The 14366-nt window shown below is 34.7% G+C and overlaps 1 protein-coding gene across 1 annotated transcript in view; it reads left to right on the top strand.

The window, feature by feature from the left end:
- The window catches only part of frmd4ba (FERM domain containing 4Ba), a 322166-nt gene that overhangs the window by 202040 nt on the left and 105760 nt on the right, over positions 1–14366 (top strand). The window lies entirely within an intron of this gene.

Genomic DNA, 14366 nt, shown 5'->3' with positions numbered 1-14366 from the left:
CTCTCGAGTGCATGGCGACGGTGTAATAGATCGTTTTTGTCAGCGCCAGGCTCTCGTCACGTAATGGGGAAAGCGACACTTTTGTGCTTGTGTTTGTGTGTATGTAATTCAGGCATCTATTTCAGGGAGAGGTCAAGGTAAGAGAACGATCACGCCAGGCAGTGGGCTGGAGTGTTATTGTGTTATCTTGGCTTGCTAAACATTTGTTTTCAGTTATCAGATAGAGATACCAACAGGGTAACCGGGTTGTTCAAACAACAGGAAAACCTCAGCGCAGTTAGCCAAGAAATGGGTAGTTCTGTTGTTTTTCCTGTTTTTCTGTAATGAAAAATAATGGCACACAAAAAATCACATGACTTTTTATCTACCTGCAAATCCAATCGCTTGATTGCTACAATAAGTACTTTTACTGTATTTGCATATTAGTAGCATCATATGTCAGAACATTTTTCAGTTTTGATTAAGGGACTTGCTAGCATGTAAACATGTACATGTAAATAGCCTGTCATGCTTTCTGAGTTACTGTATGTCTGTGTAATATGTTTTTGTGTAACTATCAGTTTTTTTCTGTACATACATCTGTGTATCTATGTGTGTGTGGGTGGGTATATATACACTCATACACACACGCACATTATATATGCATAGCTGGGAAGTAACTAATTACATATACCGTAATCTGGATTACATAATCAGATTCCAAAAATGAACTACTTGGAATCAGTTTAAATTACATTTTAAAATACTCGTTATGAGACTACAGTTACTGGTTTATTGATTACATGATTATTTATTGATTTTCTGATGTTTCCTAATGGTCACATGAAATGCAGGCAATATATATAATATACATACATACACACGCACTATTTGCATTTATTTGATCCAAAATACAACAAAAGCAGTAACAATTTGAAACATTTTTACTATTTAAAATAACTGATTTCTATTTTAATATATTTTATCAATTTATTCCTTTGATCAAAGCTAAATTTTCAGCATCATTACTCCAGTCTTCAGTGTCACATGATCCTTCAGAAATCATTCTAATAAGCTGATTTGCTGTTCAAGAAACATTTATTATTATTATCAATATTTGAATATTTTGTCAGGATTCTTTGATGAATAGAAAAATCCAAAGTTTAGCATTTATCTGTAATAAAAAGCTTTTGTTGTATTATACACTGTACCATTTGAAATCTTGGAGTCAGTATAATTTTATATTTTATTTTATTTTGTTTATTTATTATTTATTTATTTTTATTTTTTGGAGTGGGAGAAATGATAGAAATGAATACTTTATTTAGCAAGGATGCTGATGGATGCTAAAGATTGACCAAAAGTGATGATGAAGACATTTATAATGTTACAAAAAAAACTTTCAGATAAATGCTGTTCTTTTCAATGTTGTATTCATCAAAGAAATCTGAAAAAAATTTACTCAGCTGTTTTCAACATAATAATGTTTTCTGAGCATTAGAATGATTTCTGAAGGATCATGTGACTGGAATAATGAAACTAAAAATTCAGCTTTGAAATCAGAGTAATAAATGACATTTTAAAATACATTCAACTTGAAAACAGTTATCTTAAATAGTAAAAATATTTCAGAATTTTACTGTTTTTGCTGTACTTTGGATCAAATAAATGCAGACTTGGTGAGCAGAAGAGATTTAAAAAAAAAAACAAAAAAACATTAACTTACTGTTCAAAAGCTTTTGACTGGTAGTGTATAAAATATAATATATAATTACATTACATACAATTCTTATTCATTTTTACAATGCTACAATGTGTAGAATTACCATAGATAGATAGATCTGTGTTCCCCTGACAGTGATGTGAAATTTATATTCTGCTTCATTTTTTTTTTTCAACCACAAATGAATGTGAATGATAAGCTATATGGAATACTCAAGATTTAATCAAGATTTAATTTCACTTTTCTTATGCACTGCACTTACAAAGTTCACTTAAATTGCTCTCTAAAAACACTTTGGGTGCCCGTCACATTTTCACTGACATAAACTGTGCCTGAGCAAACAGATGCTTGATTAAACGGTAAACATCTGCATGTCTACAACTTTGGATCACTGTCAAATTACCTGATAGCTGTGGGAGCCACAGGGGCTGTCGGGCTTTGCTAATGGTTCTGCATATGGTCTTTGCATCTATTTAAAGACGTTCCCAAAATTTACATTTTTTTATTTCTATGCATCTGTGACTATCTTTTCATTGTTGATAATGACTTTCTGGCTTTAGTACCATTCAGGGCACTCGCTATGGATAATACGACATACACTAAAGGTGCTACTCAAATATCATAGAAAGAATGCTAAAAACCACTCAGAAGACCAAAACAACCATATAGCAAGCAGCAGTTATATTTTCTTAATGTAAAAATCTAGTTTGTTGTATATGTTGTTGAATGTTTTGTGTCAGAAAAGAAAAATCTTGTGTAAATAAATTTGTATGGTACCAAAAAAAAAGCAGTTCTCGAGTTCTTATGATGTGGAAATGATCTCTGAATTATGAATGCTGAACTATGTACGTGTGAAGTCCATTATCCCTTATTTCCCAAGATTATTTAGTCCCCAATAGGCTATCAAACAACTCGTGGCTTTTGAATCTGGGCCATCCGAATGTGGATGTATGTCAGCCATATACACAATCAAAAAGTGAGCTCCCCCTCTTATGAACTAGGGTGGATTTAATGCCTTTGGGCTATGCAGACGTTCAATCCCAGTGCATGTTTCACGGGCCCATCAAGCCCATGGGCTCATATCAGAGATACCTTTCAATCAGTAAGAGATCCCCATCTGACATGACAGGTGATTTTCCACTGCGTCCAATTAATAACCTCATTTTAACAATTAACAGTGGAGGATTGTGGAAAGCCCTGCGGAAAGTGAAGGCCGGAGGGAATGGTAGCAGTTTTAGGTTTCGCTGAAGCAAAGCAGATCCTCCTAGGTTCGCTCTCATCATCCCCGGTCATAAGGCCACGCCCTTTTCCAGGTGTTGCTCTACGAGAGGTCTCCGAGGACGGGACGAGGTAAAAGGTGGGGATGAAGATGGGCTGGGGAGGGAGAGCGCATATGGCAGGGAATGATGGAGTATGGAGTGAAGCCTCTCTGCCTTTACACCCCGCGGAGAAGAGGAAATTAAAGACCAGGCGGAGGGAAGGAGAGCGTTAGGGGGTGTTTGTGGAAGGAAAGGGTGATTTAAGTGTCAGGACGGGGGGGGATGGGACTGCGGAGTTAATTACTGAGTAATGAGGGACAATTTATTGTGTTCTTGTTAGACACATCAAAATGCCTATTGTGAGACTCTCTGTTAATGTGTCCCCTTAGAGCTTGGTGCTAAAGGTCCCGAAAGCTTGTCTGGAGCTTTAGTAGCCCGCCCGAGTCTGATGCAGCCATCCTGGGACCTCAAGGGCCCCACGGAGCCACTGAAATACCACCAGGTGCTTTTAGTGTCGGTCCCCGAGTCAGGAGAATTTATTCCGAGAAATAATGAGAGTTGCATTAGCAGAGTATCGATCCCCCCTCAGTGTGGCCTTCCCTCATGAGCCTTGCGGTAAGTCTTTAGAGGCACCTCTCAACCCCACTAAATCTCCACTTCCTCAGTTACAGCCCTCTCCTGTTGTTTCCTACATCGTGTCCATCTGTTTTATTTTAGGTCAAAGTTTGTCGTTCATCTCTGGAGGTGATATTTATTCTGGAAATATTAAAACTTGAGAAAGAAATGCATGATTAGATGTTTAATCAGACCTGTACAAAATATTAGCCAATATTTTAAAAATAAAATATGTATTAACAAAGATATTAACTGTTAGTTGCTCTCACAGCAGCAATATATATATATATATATATGTATATATGTATATATATAAGGTCTACATTGTATTTTATTTATTTATTTGTTTATTTTTGAAGTCTACCAAGGGTGGAATGTTGGGGTGGGTTCTAAATTTTCACAGTTGCTTATTATTTTATTTATTCTTATTTTATTTATTTTTAAAGAAATTAATACAGTTACAGGGAAAACACTGAATTACAAAATTACAAAAAATAATAATAATTTTTATTGAACTTTCTATTCATCACATAATCCTGAAAATCACGTATTTCACAATTTCCATATTTAAGCAAAATAATTAAATTAAGCAAAAAAAAGCAGCACAACTGTTTCCTCTTTAGAAAATTAGCATATTAAAATTATTTCTGAAGAATCTTGATACTGAAAACTGGAGTAAATTATAATAATATTTCTCAATTTTACTTTTTTTATTTAAAAAAATTCAGTCTAAATGAGCATATTCAGCTAGGACACATTAAACTGACTGACAGTTACAGTGAACACTTTTACAAAAAAAAAAAAAAAAAAAACACGTTTAAATTTTATTGAACTGTCAACTTCAGTTTCAAATTCAACTTCAATTTCCATCACAGGAATACATAAAATTTAAATATATTTAAATAGAAGCCTGTTATATTAAATTGTAATTATATTTCAAATTTATTTATTTATTTATTTTATTTTAAAAAAATGCTGTCTTGATGAGTGTCAGTGTTCAAGTTACAGTGAACACTTACAAAATTACAAAAAATGTAAAATTTTATTGGACTTTCTATTCAATAATCCTGAAAAGCAAAATATTTAAGTTTTCACAAAAATATCAAGCAGCACAACTGTTTCTTTTGCAATAAATGAGCATATTAAAATGATTTCTGAAGAATCATGTGATACTGAAAACTGAAGTAATGGCTAATGAAAATTCAACTTTACCATCACAGGAATAAATTACATTTTAAATATATTCAAATAGAAACCAGTTATATTAAATTATAATATTTCACAATATTACTGTTTTTTTATTTTACCAATTTTATAATACCTAATTTAATAATAATTATGTCAAATATAACATTTTATATAATTAAATATATACAATTCTTATTCATTTTGTACGATTTTACAGTAATAGCTATTGTATTTAGATGGAAACCACTGTACATTTTTGTAAGGAGAGGAAAGAAATGATGAAAAAATATTGTCAAATGTCAGTCCAGTGAACTAAAAGTGCATGTGATACTCAAGGCCACTTCTAATAGACAGTTTTGGAGGAAAAGTCAGTGAAATCATCCTTCAGCCCTTTCCTAGAGAGAAACCTCAGCCTTTGATGTGGTGCACGTGAAATCAGACCACAGAACAAAGCTTCCGTCACCAACAGCCAGATGTCAAAAGTAATCCGCACCATTATTATTGAGTACCTGTCATGCATGATTCACAAGCAGCAGTATCAATAGAGATATGTATGTCTGCATGACATATAAACCCCAAAGGAGAGGACATAAATAAAATCAGCTCTAAATAACACGGCAAGCCAGTGTGTTCAAATGGAACATGCTTAAAATGCTCACACTAAATATATGCAGAACTCATTTTTGCGTTTTTTCCCCCAGCAGATGATAATCTACACCCAGTAGTAATGACATTTCTAATCTGTGATAATGCAATTCTAATCTGAATTGTGTTCCTTGTTTTGTAGCTCAAATGAATATGTTCCATCAGCAGCCGAATCTGCCTTTGAAATGATCTCTCTGGACGCACGAGTAGAGTACGGAATGTCTATAGAATGCAAATGAGCTTCCTCTGGACGTGCATAAATTAAGCAATGAGGTTCCAGCAATAACACAAGGCTGTGAGGTGCATCTATTAATAGATTAATAGAATTTGAAATGAGGTTTTATTTACGACTCCGAGAACACGATTCCTCCCCTGGCGTTTCAAGAGTCGCTGGAACCAAGTCTGAGTCCGGTTTCTCATAATGGAAGCCTTCTACAGCAAAATGCATGACTTTTTGCATTCTGAACAAGAGCTAGATGTGCTGAAAGCGCATGTCTTTATAGCACAGTTGAAAGCGAAAGACACCGCAGCAACTTACAGGTCACACTTGCATATACTGAACGCCATACATCGACTATACATTATTGAACTCCTCCAGAGTGGTTTTCTAAGACATATTCGTCGTGTTGTTCTCCTTTGTTCTCCAAACGTCCCTTAGGGGCCACCGGCAGCGAGCTCAAAGTCTCTTTGAAGAGAGACAACAATTTTCCACCATACGAGTCAACTTTTTCATTCATCAAAATGGCAGAACACATATGCATCCAGCTCCCCATAGAATTCTCCCCTAAGGAACATGCTTGTCAGTGTGAGAAAACAAGTATACCAACAGTGTGTTAGGTAATAGGCCACCTCATTAATCACCAGAAGTTATAGCTTATGTAATGGCAAAACAACCTCAGCTCAACAAACTCATAACTTTGTGTTTAGACTCATGTCATGTACAAACTTGGTTGTACTAGGATTTTTTTTCCCCATTTTAACTAGCAGACAAGCTGCAGTCGAAGACAAATATACAGTACGTAATGGAAAAATAGGTGGCTGAGGATGAAGGAGCAGTAGAAACAAATAGATTTTGCAGAAAACTGGTGTTTGGATGAAGTATATTACATTCATCTGCACAGGGCATGAGTGTTTCGTCTGGAAATTTCTTTCTTAAAAGTTTCAAAGTGCCAGTTCAGTGTTTTGTATAGCATGCAGTAGGTTATATAATACATAAGATTTTATATAAGGTTATATAACAGAAGAGACAATGCCAGATGTTTAAAGGGGTCATCGGATGCAAAACTCACTTTTACGTGTTGTTTGAACATAAATTTGTGTTGGCAGTGTGTGTACAAAACCACCCTATAATGATAAAAATCCACCCAATGGTATTTTTTTTAATCTTTATAAGTAATTTCCCCTTTTTCATATCGAGCCATTCTCAGCTTCTTGTCGCTGGACGTCACACCGACCAAGGCCGCTCCCACGATAGTTGATTGACATGACCGTCTTACCTTAGACCCGCCCTGACTGAGTTGTAACAGTCCAACCGTCATTGTGTCGACTCCAGTGCAGGGGAAGACAAGAATGTCCTTGCACCTTTTATAGCTGATATCCGCCTGTTTCCGAGGGGCGCTACTGTAAAAAAAAGTTACAGCTTCCGGTGAGGCTGCAGTAGTAGTACACCAAAGGTATTTTGTGTGTTAATTAGTGAGAGGCAAAGTGTTTTTCGGATCATTGTTTACCTTGTAAAGTTGCAAACCTTTATGAGAGATGTCATTACAGTGCTCAGGGACAACATGTGTTGTTCGAAACTGTGCTTCCACATCGTTAGAAAGTTTGGATTGCTAAATCTTGAATGACTGTTAACTAGTAATGTGACATTTGAACCGAGGCATCAGAGCTTGTGTTGAGGGATGTGCCAGATGAAGCCTCGATTCGAGGCTTGTGTTGTTAATGTAGAAATCATGAAACCAGTGACAAATGAAGCCTCCTTTTCTCTCCAGTCCTGTGTGAGATTCACTGTGTCGGTTCAAACCCCCAGATCTTACTTATTCATTTATATTTTTAAATACCCAGTCAAGTAATATGAACAATACAAATTATTTCTGAAAAATTAAATATTTTCCATATGCACTTCATGTGTACATTATTCTTCTATTACATCATACAGATATTCCTACTAGCATTTAATGCCACAGTTTAATGGGTAAATGAATTTATCAGAGACAGAAATTCAACAAACAAACACACACACTGTTAAACTTATATTTGTGTCTATAATATACTTTAGTTAAAAAATTCTCAATGGTTGTGTAAAACAACACCCTTTGTACCTTATCAAAATGAGCTCTGCAAAAATCATCCCATTCTGAGGGATTGTTCCTTTAAATGCAAATGAGCTCTGCTCGCCCCACCCCTCTCTTCTCTCTGCTGCTCTGAGAGATTGTTTACTTTAGCCGCGTTTAGCCACGAAACTTGCTAACTAGCAAGTTATTAGGAAAAGTGATTAGAGATTCATAAAAAAAATCCTTATACTCACTTCTGCTGTAGGTGAAGCTGGATCATGAATGATTTGCGCAAACATAGACGCATTTATGTAGATGGGGAGGCGCATTCCCTGCCCAAACAAATGTAATCCACTGCATCTTCAGCGGCTCAGATGTCGAGAGTAAATGACGACCACTATGTTCATTATTACATTCAGCAACACAACACCTCAATAGCTCATTCGGAGATATTCTTGTCTAATTTACATTCCTGCTCCGGCATTGAAACAGTGGAGGGCGGACTGTTACAGCTGATCTGAGGTAACACGCTCATGTCAATCAACTATCGTGGGAGCGGCCTCTGTTGGTGTGACGCCACCTGAGAATGGCTCAATTTGAAAAAGGGGATATTATTTTTACAGATTAATTAAAAACTACTGCATGGATTTTTATCATTATAGGGTAGATGTGTACATACACTGTCAACACACATTAATGTTCAAACAACATGTAAAAGTGAAGTTTGCAACCGATGACCCCTTTAACTACACATAAAAACCTGTCTTTTTCCTAGCAGAAATGGGTGTCATGCCATAAAATAGGCTAGTTTTAATACAGCTGACTTTGCATTTGATGTAAATTTAATAAAAAAAACATTGTAAGTTACTAATTATAACACTTTCATTGTACAGAAAGAGAGCAAAGAACATTTACATTATCCAAGAACATTTTCATTCAGTCTAGCCGGAGTTCAAGCACTCTCAAAAACTTCCTGAAGCTGTTTACACTTTGAAATGGATATCTTACTTATATTCGTACGCACATCTGCACTTGTTTCTGATGAGAGAATTCGCCAGACAATTAAGTCAGCGAGCAAGTGAACAAAGCAGCAGTGTTTCTTTAATGACTCATCTGAACATTGGTCATTGCATTTAAAAACTCAACAGAATCGTGTGTGATTAGTTATAATGTAGAAACGCGCCTGTCTCTGGCTCAGCGCCAGCCAGGGAACGCAGATTTGAATTTGGTAGTTTGATTGATGTGCCGCACTGAACGTTCTGATAACAACGGTGTGCTTGTATAAAATATGAACACTTGGCTCGAAATTCTGAGGGGGCACATGGGCATGACCCAGCATATGCTGGTAAGTATGTCTTGATGCTGGAATGCTGGTTAGGTAGGTTTTGATGCTGGTTTAAGCTGGTCCTTTGCTGGTTTTTGCTGGTCATGTTGCTGGTCAAGGACCAGCATGAACCAGCAAAGGACCAGTATAAACCAGCTAAGGACCAGCATAAACCAGCAAAGGACCATCTTAAACCAGCTAAGGACCAGCATAAATCAGCAAAGGACCAGCTTAAACCAGCATCAAAACCTACCTAACCAGCATTCCAGCATCAAAACATACCTACCAGCATATGCTGTTTTTTTTCACCAGGCCTTGTTCATCTCACATCCCTGGTGAAAAAAACAGCATATGCTGGTAAGTATGTTTTGATGCTGGAATGCTGGTTAGGTAGGTTTTGATGCTGGTTTAAGCTCGTCCTTTGCTGGTTTAAGATGGTCCTTTGCTGGTTTTTGCTGGTCATGTTGCTGGTCAAGGACCAGCATGAACCAGCAAAGGACCAGCATAAACCAGCATCAAAACCTACCTAACCAGCATCCCAGCATCAAAACATACCTACCAGCATATGCTGGTTTTTTCACCAGGGGACGCCTCTGCATAAATGCCTCTATGTTCGCGCGAATCATTTGTGACCCAGCTTCACCTACAGCAGAAGTGAGTATAAGGGGTTTTTATGCATCTTATGCATTTTTATGCAAATCGCCTTTCTTAAGAATAGGCTAGTTAGCAAGTTCCGCGGCTAAATGTGGCTAAGCTAAATGCGGCTAAAGTAAACAGAATGGCTCACTCTTAAAAAAGGCCGATTTTGACAAGGTAAAAAGGGTGTTTTTTACACTACCACTGAGAAATTTTAACCAAAGTATGTTATTGACTTCTCATTAAGACCCTAAAGAATCATATTAACTTGGAAAATGGGCATCCGGTGACCCCTTTAAAAGGCAGCAAATTTAATTAAAAATTTTTAAAAGTGCCATTAAGATAATTAGTTTGCTACTTAGAATTTAGTGAAGGTTTATATTTAAAAAAACACAAGCAAAATGATGGATAAACCTGTACTTTCCGATTCCAATTATATATTAATATTAAACATTATTAGACATACTGTAAATTTAAAATAATACCCTAACTCTCTTGAACTGGAATGCACATGAAGTATTACATTATTTTTTTTTTTTAGAAAATAAGCGTTTGTTTCAATAAGACCCTTCTTCCTCGGCTAGGATGAAAGACATGAACATCTTGGATGCCAAGGGGGTGTGTAAATTTTCTGTAAATCTGTAAATTTTTGTTCTAGAAGTGAACGTCTCCTTAAAGAAGCACAATTTATGATACCATTCTTGTCAAGGGTTATTCCAGGTGCCATTTAAACATCATGATAAACATTTTCAGGGAATCTGTACTTTCCCCATTCAAGTAGAATAAGTATGATAACCACAAGTGAACTGACATACCTTTAAAAACAATCTCTGATGCATAAAACAAAGCATTAAAATGTAATTTTTTACATGACTTCTATGACAGCACATCAGGCAAAGCCAACTTTGATAATTTATGATGTTCACGTACAAACCAGTTGTTTTTGAAACAGCTCATTGGTTTTGTTGTGACTCAGAAATGCAAACTCTCAAATAAAAATTGTGAATCTGTAATTCATGAGGTTTAATGTTTAGGCAGCTACAGTCAAACAGGCTCGTAATCTGTGAGAATGATGTGTCGTACATTTCAGAGTCATCTACATGAATAATGCACATCTGTGTGGCCGGTTTCCCGCCTCTATTTGAATAGAATTGAGCAGTACGGCACACGTTGACAAAATGTTGCCCTTTTTATTATTTAGTGTAAGTGTGCCTTTTCTACGCACCGTAATGTGTTTTGAAGTCCTGTATGTCGGCAGGTGAGCCTGATCTGAGCAAACAGCGCAAGCTTGCTATCATCAATAACACATGAGATCACAAACAGGGCATAAACAGAGCATACACATCAGAATTAAACACTTGTACACTCACAAACAGCGAGAAATGCAACTAAAAGCCACCTGAGAGCCTGTTTATGGGCAGCTACTGTCACTGAAAAGTAAATTAAATGAAATAATTTTTTTCATAAACAGATGAAACGGCTAACAATACCATGATAGCAACCCCTTTGGGGTTAGTAATTTGGGTTTATCGATAATTGCTCATTTCAAAATGCATGTAATTACAACTCACTGTTATTCCGAAGTTTGAAACAAGGACTCTTAAATGTCAACTGTTTAGCAGCACAGAAAGGTTACAGTGTGGTGGCATCTGTGCAAATATGAACGTGTGTGTGTGCTTGACATTTGTATACTGGTTATAATATAAAAAAATAAAAATTGCTCTAGACAGTGTGCTAATATGCACTAAGACTGTTGCCTAATGTATTTATATGTTAACAATTTAAAACAAATATAAAACTGTAGATGTTAATAAATAATCTAAAATACTTTTAAAACTCATTCAATAAATATAAGGCTTAAAACAAAGAATTAAAAAAAACAAATAATTTAGTTAGCTAAATTTTTTATATATAAATATTTATCAGGGCATTAGAAATAAGGACATTATTTAGAAATAATTTATATTACCAGGCTAATTCACATTTTTAAAACAACAACAACAACAAAAAAACTATGATATGAGTATGATATATACTTTTTCATAGTAAGGCAATGTGTGTCCTATGCTGTACAGCTAAATCTCAATCTGGCACATATAACCAATATCTTGCACAAAAACACTTGGAGGAGTGTCTACATTAATCAAAGTTCGTGTGAAGAATGTATAGGCTACTAGAGACAAAGAAGAAACAAAGTACACATTTCTTTTTCCGCTGAAGACGTGTTTAGCACAACAGCCATGCCCACGCTCCTGACAGTAATTGCAGCTCAAGGAGGTCATCAATAATGTATTCAAGATCACTTACACATCATGGAGCAGTCATAGGTTTGAAGAGAGCTGCTTCTATCCTAACCTAAAAAAAACCTATGGTGAAATAGGTTCAGGGAAAATTAGGTCTTCAAAGAAAGCTTGGAAATATTTTACGACAGTAAACATAATATAAAATGTACAGCAGTGGTTAAGAAGTTTTTAGAAATCAAAACTTAATATCTTAAGTCATTTCTTCTCAAATGCATCTTGATTCAGCAATGTTTAGCTATTTATACTAGAAAAGTATCACACAGATAGATGATAGATAAATTTAATAAATAAACCTGCATTTCTTTGATCCAAAGTATAGCAAAAACAGTAAAATTTTGAAATATTTATATTAGTTAAAATATCAGTTGTCTATATGAATATATTTTAAAATGTCATTTATTCCTGTGATGAAAGATGAATTACTCAAGTCACATGATCCTTCAGAAATCATTCTAATATTCTGATTTGCTGCTCAAAAAACATTTATTATTATTATTATTATTATTATTATTACTACTACTACTACTACTACTATTATTATTATTATTATGTTGAAAACAGCTGAGTAGATTTTTTTAAAGCATCCTTGCTAAATAAAAGTATTCATTTCTATAATTTCTTTTCCCCAAAAAATTATACTGACTCCAAACTTTTGAATATTGGTACAGTGTATAATGTTTCAAAAGCTTTTTATTTCAGATAAATGCTGATCTTTGGATCTTTCTATTCATCAGAGCATCCTGAAAAAATGTACTTAACTGTTTTAAATATTAATGATAATAATAGTAATAAATGTTTCTTGAACAGCAAATCAGCATATTAGAATGATTTCTGAAGGATCATGAAGACTGGAGTAATGATAAAATTCAGCTTTGAAATCACAATAAATCAGTTTTTTAAATATATTCAAATAGAAAGCAGTTATTTTAAATAGTAAAAATATTTCACAATAGTACTATTTGATGTGTTTTTTTGGATCAAATAAATGCAGGCTTGGTGAACAGAAGAGAATTATTAAAAAAAAAACATTAAAAATCTTACTGTTTAAAAACTTTTGACTGGTAGTGTATATAATTTAAGTTTCTACATATAATATTTAGAAATATCATACTATTTGTTAATATACACATATACATGTGATTAATATATAATTTAAGTTATATTGTTATAATACTATTATATTTGTTATTATTTATCAATTAAATCAGTATTATAAGTAGTAATTTACAGATTGACATGTGCAATCAATATATATATATATATATATATTGTTTTGTTTTTGTTTTGTTTTTTTTAATAAAAAATAGACTAAAACAAACATTTAACCTTGCATCCTATATTTTATTTTAAGTAGTTTTAGCAGCATTTTTAATTGAAACAATCATCTTCTTTCCAAAAGCACATAAACTGTAGATCCCCCATTGTATAGAATATAGACAATGGGCAATGACAGTTTGATAGTTCTTCAGTGAATTGTGCTGGTATAAAAAAAAGAAGCACATGGTGAACTGAAGCTTTTTGACTCCATGCTTCCACTTTGTGGACAGAAAATGAATCACACTTTTAATCTAATCACTGATTCTTAGATCTTGCTGATTTTTAAATCTAGTCAGAGGATTTTTAATAAATTTGCTATTAAATACGAATTGAGTCCCGATTAGTACAATTCCTAACTTAAAACACATCCAAACTTGTATATTTTGTATTCTTGGATCTAAAAATGAATATCTTGACAGTTAATGTGATGCTGGACTTCAGATCAGTGGCAGAATCGGCTATCTAACATAACAATGAAGCTCTCCAACACCAATCTCCTCATTTACAGTACTAATTATGTAAATATCTGGCCTGAGTATCTGAGCTGATGGTATGAAATTATAGACATTTATGTGCATACCTGCTATCCTATTGCTTTACTAATGGAACTAATTGGCCACTCCTTTAGAATAATTGCAGTGACTGGGGTCAAGTTCTCCACAGGCCTTTTCATTCAAGTATTGTTTTTCGGCATATACACAGAACAGAGAGCAATTAAGATAACTGTGGGAGTGGCCCTTATAGGGCCATTCACGACTACTGATGATAAAAGAGACCGGTAGTGTTATACACAGGGTTGAACATGGGTGGATAGACCTGAACAAGTGCGACAGCAGTTAGTATTGGGGTGCATAGCATTGCAAATGCGTTGTAAAAGTTATGATGCATCTGAATCAGGACACAAATTTAGTAGTGATTACACTGGGAGAATAGTTGTGCTGCTCATATTTGACCAAAGTTCAAAAATGTCTCATTTCCAAGCCAAAATTATAAATCTGAACACTTTAAAAAGTAATGACACAACTCTCCACAACAAGCCACATGATTTGAGTGTCAATCATGCCTGTAACACAAATGATATGTGTTGACTTATGTGCTTAAGTTGCA

Source organism: Labeo rohita, chromosome 6, assembly GCF_022985175.1.
Source record: "Labeo rohita strain BAU-BD-2019 chromosome 6, IGBB_LRoh.1.0, whole genome shotgun sequence".
NCBI lineage: Eukaryota > Metazoa > Chordata > Actinopteri > Cypriniformes > Cyprinidae > Labeo > Labeo rohita.
This window is presented reverse-complemented; position numbering and strand designations above follow the sequence as displayed.